At 41.8% G+C, this 21,211-nt stretch overlaps 1 protein-coding gene across 1 annotated transcript in view; it reads right to left on the bottom strand.

The window, feature by feature from the left end:
* The window catches only part of man1a1 (mannosidase, alpha, class 1A, member 1), a 445,121-nt gene that overhangs the window by 303,589 nt on the left and 120,321 nt on the right, over positions 1-21,211 (bottom strand). The gene's annotated exons all lie outside the window — the stretch shown is intronic.

Genomic DNA, 21,211 nt, shown 5'->3' with positions numbered 1-21,211 from the left:
AATTGTCCGTATCCAATTGCGCTGTAAAAGTGGCTGCAGCCTAGTCCTTGAAGTGTTGGCATCCTTTCACAAAAGGATGTTATTTTAAGCATATTTCAAAACAGCAAAAGTGAAAAGACAGTGAAGGTTTTTTATGGACAATTGGGGAGAAATTGTTCCGTATTATTCAAGTGCTTGCTGTTGCAAAACTGCAACACGCAAGGTTCAAAAGTTTTCAGGCAGAAAAGTGTAGCACAAGAACAGACCTTTAACCCATTATATCTGCGCTGATCAGAATGCCAATTCTAAACTAATCCCATCTGCCTGCAAACAGTCCATATTCCTTTATCCCACCCTGTTCAGGTGCCTGTCTGATTGCCTCTTAAATATTGCTATCATACACTATGATCCGACCTCACCACTAGCGCGTTCTAGATACCTACCAATCTCTGCAAAAGATGTGGTTCACAAATCTGCTTCAAATGTTCTCTCTCTTATCTCATCTGCCCACTAGTATTTGACGCTTCCACTCTGGATAAACTTTCTGATCATCCACCCTATCGATTCCTTCCATAATTTTATCAGATTAACCCTCAACCTTCTGTGTTCCTGAAAGGCAGTCCAGGTTTGTCCAGCCTTTCCCTAATGCAAATACACTCAGTGCAGGCCAACATACTTCTGCAAGCTTTCGACAGCATCCACATCCACTTCTTCATGCACTTCACCACTCAGCTGGCAGAGGGAGAAAACTGGTAGAAGAAATCAGGACCACAGAGGTTTAGACACATCAGCCAATGAGCTTCAGTGGTCAAGGTCATACAGCATAGAGATCAATCCTTCTGGTCGTCATGTGTATGCTGACACCCCAGTCCCATTCACTAGTACTTGGCCTGTAATCAACAGTGCCTTAGCAACTCAAGTATTTGTTCAGGTACTTCCGAAATGTTATGAGAGCATCTGCCTACTCTCAGGCAGTGTGCTCTGGTCATCAAATACCTTTTCTCAGTACTCCTCTAAAGCTCTTATTCCTCACCTTATACCTTTTCCTATTACGGTAGTTTAGACACATCTGGCATGGAGCAAATTTTCTTCCTATTTACTCAGTCTGCGCTCCTCCGATTTTTACATAGCCCTATCTGATCCCTACTCAACCACCTCTGCTCCAAGGAAAATAAACTCAACCTTGCCAAATTCTGAAACATTTTATCCCAGACAACATCCTCTGCAACATCCCCAGTGCAATCACATTCTTCCTGTAACATGGCAACCAGAAATGCATACTTTTATTTGAGCTGTGACCTAACTAATGCTATAAAAAGTTGTGCTAAGAGACCCCTGGATCTCAAGGTCTCAAGGCAAGAAATGAAAGTAGTCAAGAATGCACAATTTAAATTGAACCTCTGGGATATTTGCATATTAAAAACTCCTCCATGATACCTTTATTAGAATCTTTGGGAACCAAATTATAATCTTCAAATGTTAGGCCCTCTCTAAAGATCAGGACTTATAGCTCCCCTCTCACCCCCTTCCAGCTGCCCCACATGGACTGCTCACTTAATGACTCTCTGCTCTGCTCTTCTATTTTCACTAACAACCAAGTTATCTTTTCTGGCAACTTCCCATGCACCTGCATCAGTTGGAGATCTGCTCTTTTATTTTCCTACTTCACATCATCCAGGGATCCAAACACTTCATCTGAGTAAAGGAGCAACGTATTGAGACATCTACTTTCTTTCTGATCAGTATTCGGTACTCTACCTTTCTTGAGTGCTTTGTAGAACCTATTCAGTCTGCAAGTGCAATCCACTTCATTGTCTTTCCAATTTCCCATCTCGCTTCCATTCTAGCCCCCTGACAACGTCCTCTTACACTTGTCCCATGAAGCCCAACACAAGATTAGGCAATCAGTAGAATGACAAGCTGGATCATGTGTGTCCGTTCACCTGTGGAACTGCTTTTACTTGCCGATGGCACCCATGCACAATCAATTTGTGGGACATGTCACTTAGGGACTTGGGATATATGCACACACATTTTATTTTTATTTTTTTTGCGTGGCTGTATGGTTGCTTGCTATCTTGTATGCTCTGTTTGTGCCTTGTGCTGTGTACGTTTTGCACCTTGGCCCTGAGAGAATGCTGTTTCATTCAGCTGTATTAATGTATGTTTGAATGATAATTAAACTTAAATTGAACTTCAACTTGATAATGTAATGATATGTCATGAGCCTTCATGACTCAATACTGAAGTCAACAACTTTGACAACTAGCCTTTTTAAAATGTACCAAAACTATCCAATTCTGACAAAATGTTACAGACATCTTAACTGTTCCATTCTCCCCATACATGCTGCCTGACCTATGGAATATTTCCTGCATTCTATTTCACTTCATATTTTCAGCATTGTTGTGCTCTTACCTTCCAGATCTAACACATTTTGTTTTGAAACATACCTTTATTGCTATTAATTTTCTGCTTATCACCTCCTGGCAGATCAGCTATGATACTTAAGGCATATACACATTTGCTGACTACACCACTGTTGGATAAATCACAGCTGGTGATGAGTCAGCATACCAGAGTGATATAGGTCAATTGGTTGAGTGCTGCCACATCATCACCCTATTTCTCAACTTCAGTAAAACTAAGATCTCTGACTTCAGGAAAGGAGGACAAACATGCAGCAACCTGCATTGGTGAACCGGCAATGGAGAGGTTCATCAGCATTAACTTCCTGGACTTCAACATATTAGATGACCTGCCCTGGGCCCAGAATGTAGCTGCAATCACTAGACACACCAGCCTCTCTACTTACCTAGAATGTAGAGAGTTTGGCTCACCTCTGGATGCTCCAAACTTACACAGATGTACAGCTGAAAGTATCTTGACTGATTACATCATGGTCACGAGCAGCAATTTGAATGCACGGGAATGCAAAAAGCTACAGAGAGTAGTGGACTCAGCTCAAAACATCATTCCACATCCCTTCTACTAATACAATTATCCTTCAGAAGCTGATGGGCAAACTGCTCTCATTGTGTCTCAACACCTCTCTCTGAAACTGCATCTTGGACCTCTTGACAAAAAGGCCACAGTCAGTCTGTGCTGGCAGCAACTTCTCCTTTTCCATTATGCTGAACACCAGCAACTTCCCTCCCCCTCCACCCCAGGGATGTGTATTTAGGCCACTGCCATTCACGCTGCTGACGCTTGAGTGCAGTGCTTGATCCAGTTCAAACAGAATAATCCAAGTCGCTGATGACACAACAGTGTCTCATCAACAATGGTGATGAGACACTGTACAGAGAGCAGGTGCAGCAGCTTGTAAAATGTTGCAAGCATAACAACTTGAGCCTCAATGTGGACAAGACCAAAGAGATGATTGTGGACTTCAGGAAGGTGCAGGCTGACCCCTCCTCACCACTCGTATATGGTGAGAGAATTAAGTGCACCAATTTTCTGGGAGTGCACATGATGGATGATCTCACCTGGTTCACAGGGTGGTAAATCTGTGGAATTTGTTGCCATGAGTGGCTGTGGAGGCCAAGTCATTAGGGGTATTTAAGGCAGAGAAAGATAGGCTGTTGATCAAAGGGTATGGGTGAAAGCAGGGGAGTGGGGATGACTGGAAGAATTGGATCAGTTCATGATTGAATGGTGAAGCAGACTCGATGAGCCAAATGGCCTACTTCTGCTCCTAAATCTTATGGTCTTTTGGACTTGATAACTAGTTTCAGCCACCCTCTATCAGCCATCATCACCATTTGTTTTATTCAATTCTCCAGAGCTGCACCTTTGCTCTTTATCCTCTTCACACATCCTCGATCTCTGCAATTAAAGTACTGCATGTCAATTCCTGACTCTTCTTAGTTCTGATAAAAGTGTATCAACCTGAAGTGTTGACTCGATATATCGCTTCCCAGATGTTACCTCACCTGCTGAGTATTTCCAAGAATTTTGATTAATTCCAATTTATATTAATTGCAGCTTTTTGCTTTTCACCTATCATGTACTTAACCAGTAAAATTCCTATTTTTCTTTCTACACTCCGTGACATTTTTTCCCCTGATCCATTCGTTGGGAATGTTGCTGTTTTAAAATGATAAAGCAAACACAAAAACAGCTAAATCCCACAACAGAAGCCGATACCATCAGTGAGAATGAAGCAGACTGTTAGCTCTGGATAATTCAACCATTAATTCAATTTTCTGCAGTTAGTAAACAGTAGTTTTGCTGCATTAGAATAGAAACATTTGTAAATTTTTCTTTGTATTTTAAGTATTGTACTGTAAATAGAAGCATTCAATGCACATCTGGGCTTCTGAGAGCAATTTTGATTATGCTGTGTAAGTAGGACAAGACCCAAATGAATTTCAAAATCAAAACCATTTAGACTTGTATAGAATAGTAATAACACCTATTATGGAAGCTCAAAACATGCCCACAGGAAGATCAGGATAGATTGCTGCTAAAGATGTCAGATGTTGACCGAATGTCATGGTTAACTAATGTTCAGATAAAAACTACCCATCCCACGGGAGTATGTTAACTAATTACTATCCAAGAAATAATACAGCACAGTCTGGGCAGCATATATGGAAACGAGTAAACAGTCGACATTTTGGGCTGAGACCCTTCATCAGGACTTCAATACTTCTTGTTGGATTTTTAAGGCAATTGGTGTTTACATACCAGGCTGTGATGCAGCTAGTCAATATAATCTTCACCACAATCTATAGAAGTTTTCAATGTCCCACCAAATCTTCGCAAACTTCTAAGGAAGTAGAAACATTGCCGTGCTTTCTTCATAATTGCACTTACATGCTGGGTCTAAGGCAGGACCTCCGAAATGATAACACTCAGGAATTTAATGCTCCTCTCTTCTCCTCCGATCCCCCAGTGAGGACTGGCTCATGGACTCCTTGGTCTTGCTGACATTGAATAAGAGGCTGCTGTGGCACCAATCAGACAGATTTTCAATCTCTCTCCTATATGCTGATTTGTTGCCGCCTTTGATTCGGCCGATGACAGTGGTGTCTTCAGCAAACTTATTAAGGCATTGAGCTGTGCTTAGCCACACAGTCATAACTGTAAAGGGAGTAGAACAGGGGGCTAAGTACACAGAATTGTGGTGCACCTGTGCTGATGGAGATTGTGAAAGTGATGTTGGTGCCAATCCAAACTGACTGGAGTCTGCAAGTGAGAAAAGCGAGAATCCAATTGCACAAGGAGGTATTGAGGCCAAGGCCATGAAGCTTACTGATTAGTTTAGCGATGTTTGATAGTATTGAATGCTGAGTTGTAGTTGATAAAGAGCATCCTGATGGTTGCACCTTTGCTGTTTGCTACCAACAGGTCATTAGAACATAAAAGCTCCTATACTCTTAATTTTAATGATGACATTAAACCCATGCCACATTATCCCCATGCAAGGATTATGATGCAAATCTTGCAATAGTAAATTTTAACCCATCTAAATGTTATGGAATTCTAAAAAAAAGCGACTAATCGCAAATTTTTGTTCCTCTGAAACCTCAATTCTTGTCACATGAATTAAAGATTGTAAAAAATAAGAGTCAAGGCAACTATCAGTCTAAAAGATAATGCAGTTTTGTTGAGAATCCAGGCTTGAGTCGATGCTGCCCCTAGTGTTCACTTGGCAGACGACAAGCCACATTGTGTTCAATTGCAGATTGTAGATAGATAGATAGATAGATAGATAGATACTTTATTCATCCCCATGGGGAAATTCAACTTTTTTTCCAATGTCCCATACACTTGTTGTAGCAAAACTAATTACATACAATACTTAACTCAGTAAAAAAATATGATATGCATCTAAATCACTATCTCAAAAAGCATTAATAATAGCTTTTAAAAAGTTCTTAAGTCCTGGCGGTAGAATTGTAAAGCCTAATGGCATTGGGGAGTATTGACCTCTTCATCCTGTCTGAGGAGCATTGCATCGATAGTAACCTGTCGCTGAAACTGCTTCTCTGTCTCTGGCTGGTGCTATGTAGAGGATGTTCAGAGTTATCCATAATTGACCGTAGCCTACTCAGCGCCCTTCGCTCAGCTACCAATGTTAAACTCTCCAGTACTTTGCCCACGACAGAGCCCGCCTTCCTTACCAGCTTATTAAGACGTGAGGCGTCCCTCTTCTTAATGCTTCCTCCCCAACACGCCACCACAAGAAGAGGGCGCTCTCCACAACTGACCTATAGAACATCTTCAGCATCTCACTACAGACATTGAATGACGCCAACCTTCTTAGGAAGTACAGTCGACTCTGTGCCTTCCTGCACAAGGCATCTGTGTTGGCAGTCCAGTCTAGCTTCTCGTCTAACTGTACTCCCAGATACTTGTAGGTCTTAACCTGCTCCACACATTCTCCATTAATGATCACTGGCTCCATATGAGGCCTAGATCTCCTAAAGTCCACCACCATCTCCTTGGTCTTGGTGATATTGAGACGCAGGTAGCTTGAGTTGCACCATATCACAAAGTCCTGTATCAGTTTCCTATACTCCTCCTCCTGTCCATTCCTGACACACCCCACTATGGCCGTGTCATCAGCGAACTTCTGCACATGGCAGGACTCCGAGTTATATTGGAAGTCTGATGTGTACAGGGTGAACAGGACCGGAGAGAGTACGGTTTCCTGCGGCGCCCCTGTGCTGCTGACCACCGTGTCAGACCTACAGTCTCCCAACCGCACATACTGAGGTCTATCTGTCAAGTAGTCCACTATCCAATCCACCATGTGAGAGTCTACTCCCATCTCCGTTAGTTTGTGCCTTAAGATCTTGGGCTGGATGGTGTTAAAGGCACTAGAGAAGTCAAGGAATGTAATCCTCACAGCACAACTGACCCCCTCTAGGTGAGAGAGTGATTTGTGCAGCAAATACGTGATAGCATCCTCCACTCCCACCTTCTCCTTATACGCAAACTGAAGAGGATCCTGGGCGTGCCTGGTTTGTGGCCTCAGATTCTGTATTATCAGCCGCTCCATGGTCTTCATCACGTGCGACGTCAAGGCAACAGGTCTGAAGTCATTCAACTCCTTTGGTTGTGGTTTCTTCGGTACCGGGACAATACAGGATGTTTTCCACTGTCTGGGTACATTCATGGACTCAGGGTTTTGGACTATGTTTTCTTGTGTGACTGTATTTTACTGATATCTTATATGTGTTTGCTATCTTACATGTGCTATATGTGCATTTGTGTCATCTGTACTTCAGAGCCAACAGGAGCACCACTGACATGGTATTTGTTCTCAGGCAGCTCCCAAGAGAAACGTAGGGAACAGAACAAGGGACTGTACGTGATGTTTGTCGACCTTAACAAAGCGTTTGACACTGTGAGTAGGGAATGCCTGTGGCAAATCATGGAACGACTGGGATGCCCCCCAAAGTTTCTCAGCATGGTCATCCAGCTACATGAAGATCAGTGTGGCCAAGTCAGACACAACGATGACCTCTCAGAGCCCTTCCAAATAGGCAGCAGTGTAAAGCAAGGCTGCGTCCTCGCGCCGACTCTCTTCACCATCTTCTTCAGCATAACGCTCGAAAGAGCCACAGAGGACCTTAATGACGAGGACGGTGTCTACATCCGATACCGCACCGATGGCAGCCTGTTCAACCTGAGGCAACTACAGTCCCACACCAAGACAGTGGAGCAACTCACCCGAGAGCTACTCTTCGTCGATGATGCTGCCCTTGTTGCCCACGCAGAGACAGTCCTGCAGCGTATAACATCCTGCTTTGCCGAGGCTGCCGAGCTCTTCAGACTGGAATTCATCTTGAAAACAGAAGTTCTCCATCAGCCCGCACCTCAGGAAGATTCCCACCCTCCCTGCATCACCATTGGCGAGGCAGAGCTGAAGACAGTCCACCAGTTCAGCTACCTGGGGTGCACCATCTCGTCAGATGCCAAGATCGACAAAGAGATTGACAACAGACTGGCAAAGGTAAACAGCGCATTCGGCAGGCTGTACAGAGTCTGGAACACAAGCACCTGAAGAAAGGCACAAAGATCAGCGTGTACAGAGCCGTTGTACTGACCACCCTCCTGTACGGCTCCGAGTCGTGGGTCACCTACCATCACCACCTATGACTCCTTGTGCGTTTTCACCAGCACTGCCTCTGCACCATCCTCAACATCCACTGGAGTGACTTCGTCACCAACACTGAAGTCCTCGAACAGGTGGAGGTCACCAACATCGAGGCCACGCTGTTGAAGACGCAGCTGCACTGGGCAGGGCACGTCTCCAGGATGGAGGATCATCACCTGTCCAACATTGTGCTGTATGGCGAACTCTCCACTGGCCACCGTGACAGGGGGGCACTGAAGAAGAGGTACAAGGACTCTCTGAAGAAATCCCTTGGTGCCTGTCACATTGACCATCGCCAGTGGTCTACTCCAGCCTCTGATCGCGAGGTCTGGCAACACACCATTCACCAGTCTGTCTCCTCCTTCGAGAACGCACGCAGGGCTGGCCTTGAGGACAAAAGGAGAAGGAGGAAGAACCGCGACACAGCCGCACCAAACCCAGAACAGATCTTCCCCTGCAGCCGCTGTGGCCAGGTCTGCCTGTCCCATATTGGCCTTGTCAGCCACCAGCGAGCCTGCAGCAGATGCCAGCAGCCCCCTTCCTAAATCTTCGTTCACGAAGCCAAGTCATGATGATGACTGTGTTGCACCTTGGCCCCAGGGTAATGATGTTTTGTTTGGCTACATTCATGGGTATTCATGTATGGCCGGATGACAATTAAACTTGAACTTGAATTAAAACAAATACATTGTAATGATATAATATCAATATGTAAATCCTCCTTTACCTTCAAGACTATAAACATGCTTGTATGCCAGAGAACTTGCAAGATCAAATATGTGCTGCTGTTAGTTTTATCATTTACACATGCAAAGTAATCTAATATACTAGCCTACCCTTCCCAGGTGGAAGCACCATAATAAAGGGTAGTGAGTGGCAACATGAAAATACGAACAGAAGAACAAAATGACTACTCATAAAACAGGTAAACGTGATTTTAGTCAGAGGAATAATTAGTTTTCTCTCTCAGATGCTAAGTTTTTCATCCTGAATTAATCAAATTCCTACACTGCCAAAGCAGAAAGTTGACAAAAACTGGTGACAAGAATCAAAGGCAGAAATTTAAAAAGCAACTCACTTTATCTAGGAGAATATCATTAAAGCTCTCCTTAAGGTTTATTTGACTAAACCAAATTACAAACACTTAAACAAATATTTCAATATTTTCTATCGTGAATGTTAAAACTCAGTAGTTTTGCAAAGGGTATGCAACAGAAAACTTCAAGTAAACCTCTATTAGTTTAAGCTGCATGTAAATTTCTATTCCATTACCTTTTGTACAGATAAAATTAATATAATCTTTTCTGCAGTGTAGAATATTTGTTTTAATTGGCTCACAGACGCTGAAGACAATGGCAAATAATTTTGAGTGTGACTTGTCAGGTGTTTTTTCTACTCTGGAAACATGTACTAAAGAGCTGAATATATTATGTTTTGTAACTTCAAAGCAATAAACTAATTCAAAGGAGGATACCAAAGTCTGAAATATGAGTCTAATTTTGAGTTCACTTTAAACGAGACACGCATGTGATACTGCAACGATGTATGCAATTCGCATATTTATACATACAATCTATAATTAATTATTTAAACAAGAATGCTTAATCAAAATATATACACATTACTCAAAAATGACTGAAAATAATAAATACACAACAGCACAGAATAAAATGCTCATCAGCTTCCAGGTAATTTCCAGAATGGTAAGATGCAGCATTAGAACACAGCTACTACAGTTGGCCCTCCGTATCCGCGGGTTCCACATCGCGGATTCAACCAACCGCGGATCGAAAATATTCGGAGAAGAAGATCTGCTGAAATCCTTTAAAGGAGATGATGATGCAGAAGATTTAGAGGAGGTAGAGCCATCAATTTGGACACATGAAAAATTTGCAGCAGCTTTTCAACAGGCGCAAGTGTTAAAGGATATGATTCTCGAGTACGATCCTTCGATGGAATGAAGCCTCTGTGTCACCCGAGGAATAACAACATGTCTACAACCACTGCAAGATTTGTTTGATGATGCAAAGAAAAAGAAGAAACAGCTTCCTATAACAATGTTTCTAACTAAAGCATCTGCAATTGTGAAGCCTCGACCTTCAACGCTTGAAGATCCTCAGCCTTCAACCTCCACAAATCCTGACTTTAGTATTATTGAGCCTCCTCCAAAGCATCCTTATTCCCTAAATAATACAGTGTAACAACTACTTACATAGCATTTACATTGTACTAGGTACTACAAGTTGTCTAGAGATGATTTAAAGTATACGGGAGGATGAGCGTAGGTTATATGCAATTACTACACCATTTTATACAGCAGACCTGAGCATCTACGAATTTTGGTATCCACGGGGGTCCTGGAAACAATCCCCCGCAGATACTGAGGGATGACTGTATATAGAGGAGAAAGAAAAGGCCAGGAGGGTAAACTACCTTTTTAGTCTGAAATAAATTAATTAGGTTTATAGACATGGAGGAATTAAAAGTTACACATTTTTGTACCACATTATGGCATGAGTGTAAGAAACTGCTTTGTACAAGTCACACAATAATGTATACAAGTAATCTCAAAATCTAAGACTGACCCATTACAGCAAATATAATGACCCGTTTCTGAGTGCACAGAAACAAGTGTTGGTACTTCTGCTGCAGATGTGTAAAATGTTTTAAGACTCTGCACATCATGATAATTGCATCACCTGTGTTCCTTCCATCCACTACTCATTCTTCAGGACTCATGTTTTATTGGACTTATCCACCACCAGGTGCTTGTTGAGCTGTTTGTTTTTAGCCATTCAATGCACAGAATTTCCATTCCAATGATGTTTTACAAATATGGCTAATTAGCAAGTCTCCAGGTCATTTTCAAACTAGTGTTTTCTGGACACAAATCAAGAATCCCTTTACAGTTGCTAATTAATTACCAAACTTTTCAGAAGTCTGATTCCTTTCCAGCTCGGGATTGCTATCCATTTGTCTTCTCCTGAGAGCTTTAGTTAAAATCCTCTTTGGCCTCAACAACCACTTCCACATCACTGAGAGAGGAATAAATAAAAGGGTAGGTAAACCTTGCCTTGGCTTGCTCCTCAGAAAGGGAGATAGATTCCATAGCTCATTCATCTAGATTTATATGACTATGTAGGGTGGGCTGCAAATCTCAAATAAATTCCAAAATTTACCACGTGCTTTATTTATCTGAGATCATGATATTGAAACCTTTTAAACAGAGATTAAAGGAAAATGAATAGCCATTCTGAACTAAATGATGCTCCATGACCTTAATTTATTTCAATGACATCCAACTTGAAAGATTTTAGAGATATCAATCTGAACTGATTAGAAGCAGAGTCCAGTTCATCTTGGCTATTGTTCATGGCATTTGGTTAAGAATATGTTTCACCATCTTCATTCAAAATATGTCGTACTTTCACAGGACAAAGTTCAGAAAGCCATAAAAATCATATTTTACTTGTGGAGTGGAAAAGAGAAAAACAAGTAAAAGTCAGATTATGAGAACGTTAAGATAGCTTGCCACCAAAAAGGGCATCAATAAGGAGTTTTCTCTAACTTCCATCAATTTCTCACTCGTCAACATTCTCTCTTTTTCCATTCCCCATTCTGGCTTCTTTCTTACTCCTTCTCTTCTCAGCAGCCCATCACTCCATCAGTTAATGCTTCCCCACCCACCTCCCCTGCTCATGGACCACTGTCCTCTCCGATCAGATTCCATTTTCTACAGCCCTTCATTTCTTCCACCTCCCAGCTTCTCACTTCATCGGCTTCACCACCCACCTTCGCCCTTCAACTGGTTCCACACATCATACGCCAGCTTGTAACACCTTCCCCGCAACTTTATTCTGGGTTCTTCATCCTTCCATCCAGTCCTGAAGAAGGCTCTCAGCTTGAAACTTCAACTGTTTATTCCTCATAGACAGACAGATAGATAAATAGATAAATATACTTTACTGATCCCACAGGAAGTTACAGTGTCACCGTAGCATTATAAGTGCACAGATATACAAATACTGGAAGAGAAGAAAGAAAGAAAAAATAAGTTACCTCAAACAGTCTAACTGGATGAAGTCATATTCCCCAGCTATAGGTTGACTCATTACTGAGCCTAACAGCTGAGGGTAATGGCTGATTTATAGTTGTGCGTATGAGCTACGCTGTAGCCTATGTCATAGGCCTGATTTATACATTTGCGTAGGCTCTACGCCCTAGCGAGCATGCATTGGTGTGCTCCAAAACGCTAGTTGGCGGTAGGGTTTCTATGCCACTGTGTTGAGTTCCTTCATGAGAGACATGGACGAGGAAATGCATTTCAAATATTTTTGCATGTCGGCAGGTAGAGTTCACGATTTGGTTCATCTATTTTGTCTTGGTGTACAGACATGGCAGAGAAGAAGCAACCGGGAATGCGTAGGAGGAAATGCGATGCTACCAAGCGGACCAATCACAGTTGTTGCAGTCTGCGTCGCCGCAACGCACAAGTTACTCTTTTGGGGAGGTGCACCTCAGCCTACGGCGTAGGGTACATGGCACCAACGGCGTAGATTTGATGCAGAAGTATAAATCAGGCTTTAGAATGACCTCGTATAATGGTCTTTGGAGTAATACATTTGCCTTAGTCTATTACTAAAAGTGCTCCTCTATTCAGCCAAGTTGACATTCAGAGAGTGAGAAACATTGTCCAGAACTGCCAGGATTTTTCGTAGGGTCCTTTGTTCTACCACAGCCTCCAGTGTGTCCAGTTTGACTCCTATAACAGAGCCAGCCTTTCTAATCAGTTTATTAAGCCTGTTGGCATCACCCATGTTGATGCCATTGCCCCAGCACACCACTGCATAGCAGATTGTACTGGCAACAGCAGACTGGTAAAACATGTGAAGGAGAGGCCTGCATATTCCAAAGGACCTCAGTTTCCTCAGGAAGTAGAGGCAACTCTGGCCCTTCTTGTACAGACCCTCTGTGTTGGTGCTCTACTCAAGTCTGTCATCCAGGTGCACCCCCAGGTATGTGTAGGTCCTCACCACATCCACGTCTTCACCGTCAATAGTAACAGGGAACAGTGCAGGCTTAGTCTTCCTAAAGTCCATCACCATCTCCTTTGTCTTACTGATGTTGAGCTGCAGTTGATTCAGCTTGCACTATTTGACAAAGTCCTCCACCAGGGCCCTGCATCCATCCTCCCGTCCTCCCTTTATACACCTAAATATCGTCAGAGAATTTCTGCAGATGACATGACTCAGTGTTGTATCTAAAATCCGAGGTATACAGGGTAAACAGGAAGGGAGCCAATACAGTCCCCTATGGGGCCCCAGGGTTGTTTATAGCCATGTCTGACACACAGCTCTGAAGTCGCACAAACTGTGGTCTGCCAGTCAGGTAGTCCATTATCCCGGATACAACAGAAGTGCCAACCTGCATTGGATGAAGCTTTTCCCTCGGCAATGAGGGCTGTATGATATTGAAGGTACTTGAGAAATCAAAAAATGTTATCCTCACAGGGCTGCCTTGCTTATCCAAATGAGAGTAGGCTCTGTTCAGCAGGTAGACAGCATCATTGCCTCCAATGTGCTGCTGGTAGGCAAACTCTGGGGGATCGAGGGCTGATCTGACCAAGGGTTGGATTTGAGCCACCACCAGCCTCACTAGGGTCTTCATGATGTGAGAGGTCAGGGCCACTGTAGGGTAGTCATTCAAGACTTCCATTTGGCCCTTCTTGGGTACTGGGACCACACATGATGTTTTCCACACAGTCGGGTTCCTTTCCAGGCTGAGACTCAGATTGAAAATGTGCAGGAGAACACCACACAGCTGCTCAGTGCTCTCCTTCAGGACGTTGGGGTTCACACTGTCCAGTCTCAATGCTTTGCCATGTCTGTGTTTCCCCAGAGCCCTTCTCACCTGCCCAGTAATGAAGGTGAGTCCATGACAACTGGGCTTGCTGGTGGAAGGTGGAGGCTGGGGAGGTGAATATCGGGACTACAGCAGTTGGTGGATGGTAGGTGCAGGGCGAAGAGGGGATGTAGACGGGGTAGCTTGTGTTGCTCATCCACATGTTGAACTGCCTGATCTGCTGAATTCTTCCAGCATTTAATATGCATTGCTCTGGATTTTCAGCATCTGCAGAATTTCTTGTGCTTACAACTCAAAATTTAAGAATTACAATCAATTACTCAATACAAATATAAACCATTTTATCCACATCTACTAACATTTTCAGATACACCAAACAGTGAAAACCTCCAGGCTAGAGTTTGCTTCTTCTCAATGATTTGGGCTTTTCTACAACATGCAAACAACAGTATGTTACCAGCTAAGGGCTGTCACAAAGCTTCAGGCATTCAGGATGTTGGACACATCAGATGAATGCAGCCTGTGTATGCTTTGTTAAATTGCTCAGTGTATTGATCTTTGGTGTGCAAGTTTAAACAGAGTATAAATTACAAAACAATCCATTTCTCCACCTGCAATGTCCCATGAGGATCTCTACCAGCCTCTTGACAGAAGCAATCAACTCAGGCAAAACACCATTGTCAAATTGTCACCTATTTAAATCTGCAACCTGCTGTGGTCTCAGTAAATCCGCCTAGTTTTTAAAGTATTACAAATACAAAATAATAACTCCATGTGTTATTGAAAGTAAATATATTGACCTTGATTAAATATATTTAGAGTAAACATTTCCAAGTCTATTGCTATATTCTCACCAAAAAGATGAGCAGTAAAAGAAACTGCTTTCTGGATTAATATCCAAATTAAATTACAGACCAGCACTGCAAATGGAAAATGTTGAACAAAAACAAATGAACAATTTGGCCCCAGTTCTCAATTTATTGTGCATAATCTAAATAACTATCTTGTTAAGACCCATTTGTAATTCAAAGTATTAAATTTGTTGCAGAAACATCATTTGTATTTAATTTTGACTGTTTGATAAAAATAAACAATTTTATTAACATAAGCAGCAAGGTTTAAATAATTCAAATTTAGAAGAGATTTAGGTGCCTTTCACTGTTAAAAATGCTGCAACATAATCATAATTCAATGGCAAAATTACAATGCAATTCAGTTAGAATACAATGAAAACTAGTATTCAACAACATTCATCATTTCCTTATCTATATAAGCTGACTAAAAAAAGGGGAAATAACAAACCATAGCGATTGCCATACTGTGCTGCACGTTTTCTTGACACTGGCTCTCATAGGCTCAAAATCACTCTGGATTTTCTTTTCAATCTACACAAGTGACTGCAGTTGACAGACTCAAAGTTCAAAATATATTTATTATCAAAGTACATTTATGTCACCATATACAATCCTGAGATTCTTGTAGGATTTTCTATTCAAGGACATTGGTGTATCCATACTCTCCACCACACATCTATACAAGTTTCTCAGCGTTTTAGATGTCATGCCAAATCTTTGCAAACTCCTACGGAAGTAGAGCTGCTGCTATGCTTTCTTGGTAATTATACTCATGTGTTGGGCCCAGGACAGGTCTTTTTAAATGGTAACACCGAGGAATTTAAACTTGCTGACCCTCTCCACCTCTGATCCTCCGATGTGGGCTGATTCACTGGCCTCTGATTTCATCCTGAAGTCAATAATCATCTCCTTAGTCTTGCTGACAATGAGTAAGAGGTTGTTGGTGTGACAACATTCAGCCAGTGTTGTCAGTCACTGGCCTTACAGAATCAACAAACTCATTTGTAAGGCCAGTGATGTTGTGGGGGGTGGAACTGAACTCTCTGACGGTGGTGTCTGAAAAGAGGATGCTGTCCAAGTTGCATGCCATCTTGGACAATGACTCTCATCCACTCCATAATGTACTGGTTAGGCACAGGAGTACATTCAGCCAGAGACTCATTCCACTGAGATGCAACACTGAGCATCATAGGAAGTCATTCCTGCCTGTGGCCATCAAACTTTACAACTCCTCCCTCGGAGTGTCAGACACCCTGAGCCAATAGGCTGGTCCTGGACTTATTTCCACTTGGCATGATTAACTTATTATTATTTAATTATTTATGGTCTTTATATTGCTATATTTCTACCTATTCTTGGTTGATGTGACTATAACAAAACCCAATTTCCCCCGGGATCAATAAAGTATGTCTGTCTGTCTATCAGATTTTCAATTTCCCTTCTATATGTTGAATCACCACCTTTGATTCAGCCTATAACAGTGATATTGTCTGCAAACTCGAAGATAGCACTAGAGCTGTGCTTATCCACACAGTCATAGGTGTAAATTGAGTGGGGCGAGGCGGATAATTACAAAACCATGTGGTGCATCTGTGCTGATGGAGATTGTGGAGAAGATTTTGCCGATCAGAACTGACTGGGATCTGCAAGTGAGGAAATTGAGGATCTAATTGCATAAGAAGGTATTGAGGCCAAGATCTTGAAGCTTATAGGTTAGCTCTGAGGGGATGATAGTATTGGAGGCCGAGCTGTAGTCGATGAGGGGAATCCTGATGTATGTACTTTTGCTGTCCTGATGTTCCAGGGTTGAGTAAAACACCAACGAGGTAGCATCTGTTGTGTCAGCAGGTAATTTGGAATGGATCCAAGTCGCTTCTCAGGCAGGAGTTGATATGTTTCATCACCAGCCTCTCAAACATTTCATCACTGTGGATGTAAGTACAACTGGACAACAGTCATTGAGGCAGCTTACCACGTTCCTAGGCACTGGTATAATTGAAGCCTGCTTGAAGCAGGTGGGTGCCTCAGACTGCCATTGTGAGAGATTAAAGGTCTCTGTGGACACTCTAGTCAGTGGATCAGCACAGCTCAAGCCTGACTGAAGATTGCATTGAAGGTTGATACTCAATTATAAACTTATATCAAATTATAATTATGTTTAAGATTGCTTGTTTAGTATTGTTTAATTGCAACTTTCTGTACACTAATGTAAAGAAGAAGTATATGTCCTTGCTGGCGGGTACGTGGGCGGGCACTACTACATCGGATTAACACACACACAAAATGCTGGAGGAGCTCAGCAGGCCAAGCGGCATCTATGGAAAAGAGTAAACTGTCGTCTTTCCGTGCTGAAGACCTTTCATCAGGACCTGAAACATCGACTACTTACTCTTTTACATAGATGCTGCCTGGCCACTAAGTTTCTCCAGCATTTTGTGTGTGTTGCTTTGGATTTCCAGCATCAGCAGATTTTCTCATGTTTGTAATATTATATTGGACCTCTACCCCGCTGTATTGCAATAAATGAAAATAAATAAATAAATATGGTTTTGTCACACTTTTGGTTTACATGGAAAGGACAAGGGATTACACAGAACTCAACATATTTGCACTGAAAAATAGGCCTAAAGGCATTTTTAAAACAGAGAATTCTTTTCAGTCTTGCAAACAATGACAATGCTTCCTGTTAGTGGCTCTTTGCATGTGGTGGTAATGAAAGTATCGGCTAAGGGGCAGCCAGGCCCCAGGATTCCTGAACAATATCCTGTTCTTGGATACTGAGGTAAAAAAAACCTTTTTCCAATTCTAGATACTTTAGTAGATTCCTTCTGCAATAGTAATGACTGGTTCTCAAATTAGGAAATAACATTTGCGGAGAAATCCCATACAATTATGCACAATTTCCCAATCAGTCATTTTAATTGAAAGACAATTCTATCCATGAAGTTTCATTAACTTCAAATAATTAAACTACAATGGTAAAATGAATACAAAAATTTATTGTAATTACAGACTTTGAGACACTACCTCTGCAAGGTCTGAAACATTCCAAGGCAATGGATTACATCCTGATGTTTTCTCACATACATGAAGATTTCCTTCTTATAAATCAAAAAGAATGCAAATCTCAAAGTACAGAGAAGCAGGAGTCAAAAATCTTGCCTTTTTATTTTGTTCTTACTCGTCTGCATAAACAGCTAACTGATTACCAGAGAAAACAATGTTCCTTGTTTCTATTTTAGACTTTCTTTGATTCGACTGAATTGATTCTCAATTGTGCCCCTTCCATGGTAGTGACAGTTGTTGAGGGAAAGTGGAGAATTTTCTGTAATTCCTGCAAGCATTCTTCAAGCATAATTTGAATAATAAGATTTCAGTATAGCTTGCACTATTAGCATAAATTCTCAACAAATCAGTCAAGGCAAACATTACATAAATCAGTTAACACCAGACTTATTTCACATGCAAGCCACATCTTTCACAATCTGTGCACAATTTGCTTTGATTTTTTTTTCTATACCAAATCTGAATCTTTCATTGGCTTTCCCAAATTCTGGTGTATTTGGCTACAATTTGCCTCACTTTAGGCCAGAATCTAGCAAAACAGGGAAAAAGAGGAACCACAGGGCTAGGACAAACCCCCCTCGACAATACTCACAGCCAGTTTAGCCTTCCTCCCAGGAAAAGCTGCCAGTTATAACTTCTGAGTATTTCTAAACATTCCCATCACTGAGTAAAATCTCAGAAAAGATCCTCAATTGAATAATTGCTGGCAAATTTCCTTGCTTTTATCTTGGTAGTAAAGCCAAAAAATTCCAATCACAATTGTTCTATTAAACCATACAATCTCATTTCCACTTTAGGGGAAAGAGAGAAACTGCTGAACAAAAGGCCAACTAATCTGACATTAGTTGTAAATAAAATGCTAATATTAAGGGTGTGTTAACAGAGCACACAGTAAGTAATAATAGGATGGATCAGAACCAATATGGATTTATTAAAGAAAAAAACATCTTTGGAAAAACTTAAGAGTTCTTTGAGGTTGTAACTAATTGGACAGATAAGGGAGGAATCCGGATATGAGCATTTGCATTTAGGACTAATAAACTTCAGTGTACTGAGGACTGGTTAGTAGGCAAGAGTCAGAGTAAGAATAAATGAATTATTTAAAGATTACAAATAAATAGATGATTGTTAAGAATAAATTTAAAGGGCTGGGCAGCCAGTGCAGAAGGGATCACATCTGTGGTCTGTACTGCTCACAAACATTTTCAATTATTTTGATTGAAGTATCATTCATGAAAGTTTGTTGAAGACAAAAAGCTAAATTGGGAAAGACAACAGTATTAGTAGGAGCTGGCGAGATTACATAGGGAGTGGCTGCTTGTGAGCAAATCCACATCTGACGTGTGAAAGTTGGTTTCATGCCAACTGGCTAGAATTCAGGACCAGCTTGATCTTGTAAGGGTGAAACAGAAGGACAGTCAGATTCATGGATGGCAAGATGTAGTAAAGATAGTCAAAAAGAATAGGGAAGCAAATATAAGGCTTAGGAAGCTGAAATCAAAGAGAGCCACCAAGGAATTTAAAGGATGCAGGAAATAAACAAGGTATCGGCCAAATTAAAATAGACGAAGAAATGTACTTGGCAAGTAGGAATAAGGAGAATTCCAATACAATTCATACATATAATGGGAGCTAGGGAGAAGATAGTTCTGCTCAGTGACAAAAGAGTGGATTGATATGTGGAGTCAGATGAAATAGTCAAAATCCTTAATGAGTTTGTACAGCACATCAGTATTCACCAAGGAGGGCACATTTGGTGATGAAATCAGGAACGATGACATAGGGCATGTTGGTTTAAAGGGGTGGCATTGGATCACTTTAAGAATACCTAGGTGGCTAAGTCCCCAGACTTCTGGAATCTACCATAGGATATGAAGGGAGACAAAGGGGGGAGGGAAGGAGCTCTGGGACTTTGACAACAATATTTATATGCTTTTAAGCTATGGGCAAGATGGCACAAGACTGGACAAAAGCCATCCACGCTCCTCTGTTTAAGGGAAACAGTCAGAATCATGTGGAGGCCACCCATTTCAATTCCACTTTCCATTTCCACACAAACATGCCCGTCCACAACCTTCTCTACCTCCACAATGAGGCTATACCCAGGCTGAAGTGGCAACATCTCTGACTTGACCCAATCTGTCACCATGAACATTAATTTCTCTAACTTCCAATAACCACTGCCCTCTATTCCTCCCCTCCCCCTCTTGTTGTCCCTCATTCTGGTAACCCTCTCACCCTTGCTCTTCCAATCAGCCAATCACATAGCAGTAACTCACTGCACGAAAGCATGCAGACATGCTCAAAAGGGGTCAGTTGTTGTTCAAACCAATCATCAGAATGGGGAAGAAATATGATCCAAGTGACTTTGGCATGCTGCCAGATGGGGTTGTAGCAGTATCTCAGAAACTGATGATTTCCTGAGATTTTCATGCACAACAGTCTCTAAAGTTTACAGAGAACAGTGCCAAAAACAACAAAAAAATCCAGTGAGCTGCTGTTCTGTGGGTGAAAATGTCTTGTTAATGAGATATGTCAGCGAAGAATGGCTAGACAGGTTCAAGCTGACAGGATGGCGACAGTAATTCAAATAACCACACCTCACAAAAGTGGCGTGCAGAAGAACGTAACACGCCAAGCCTTGAAGTGGTTGGGCTTGAGTGCACTTGGTTTAAGCATCTGAAATCCTTAAGGCAGAATTCAAACCTAAGCACATGTATGAGAGATATGTAAAGGAGCAGTAGAAATGACCAGCTATGGGACCAAACTTCTGTTTAGCTGATGCCTCCAGCAGTTCGTTGCAGAACTGGAGAACAAATGTACATATGCTGGACTGACTGTGAATCCAGACGGCAGTGCAAGATGTGAGTAAGCTACAAGGAGACCTCAAAGGGATTCAGATAGACTAAATGAATGGATAGGGACTCAGCAGCTGGGACAATGAGAAATCATGTGTTGCTCGAAATAGTAAAAAAACAAAGTAGGCAGATTGATGTTTGGAGGGATCTGGGCACCTTTTCACACAAATGGCCAAGATTTAACATGCAGATATAGCAAACTTCAAAGTGGAAAATGCTATGTTAATCTTCCTTGCAAGAGGATTTGTGTAGACCTCTTACCGCAAATACATAATGTCAAGGTGATTCTGCACCTAGAATATTATACACAGGTCTGTTCTCCCTTCCCAAGGATGGATATACTTGTGATAGAGGGAATGTAATAAACTTCCATTAGATTAATTCCAGGAAAGAGGGAGCTTACCATGTGAGAAACAATTAAGCAGTTTGGGGCTGCAATTGAATTTGAAAGAATTAAGAGGTGATTTCACCAAAACAAA

This window comes from Hemitrygon akajei, chromosome 9, assembly GCF_048418815.1.
Source record: "Hemitrygon akajei chromosome 9, sHemAka1.3, whole genome shotgun sequence".
Lineage (NCBI taxonomy): Eukaryota > Metazoa > Chordata > Chondrichthyes > Myliobatiformes > Dasyatidae > Hemitrygon > Hemitrygon akajei.
The sequence above is the reverse complement of the archived record's forward strand: the minus strand, read 5'-3'. Positions and strand labels throughout refer to the sequence as shown.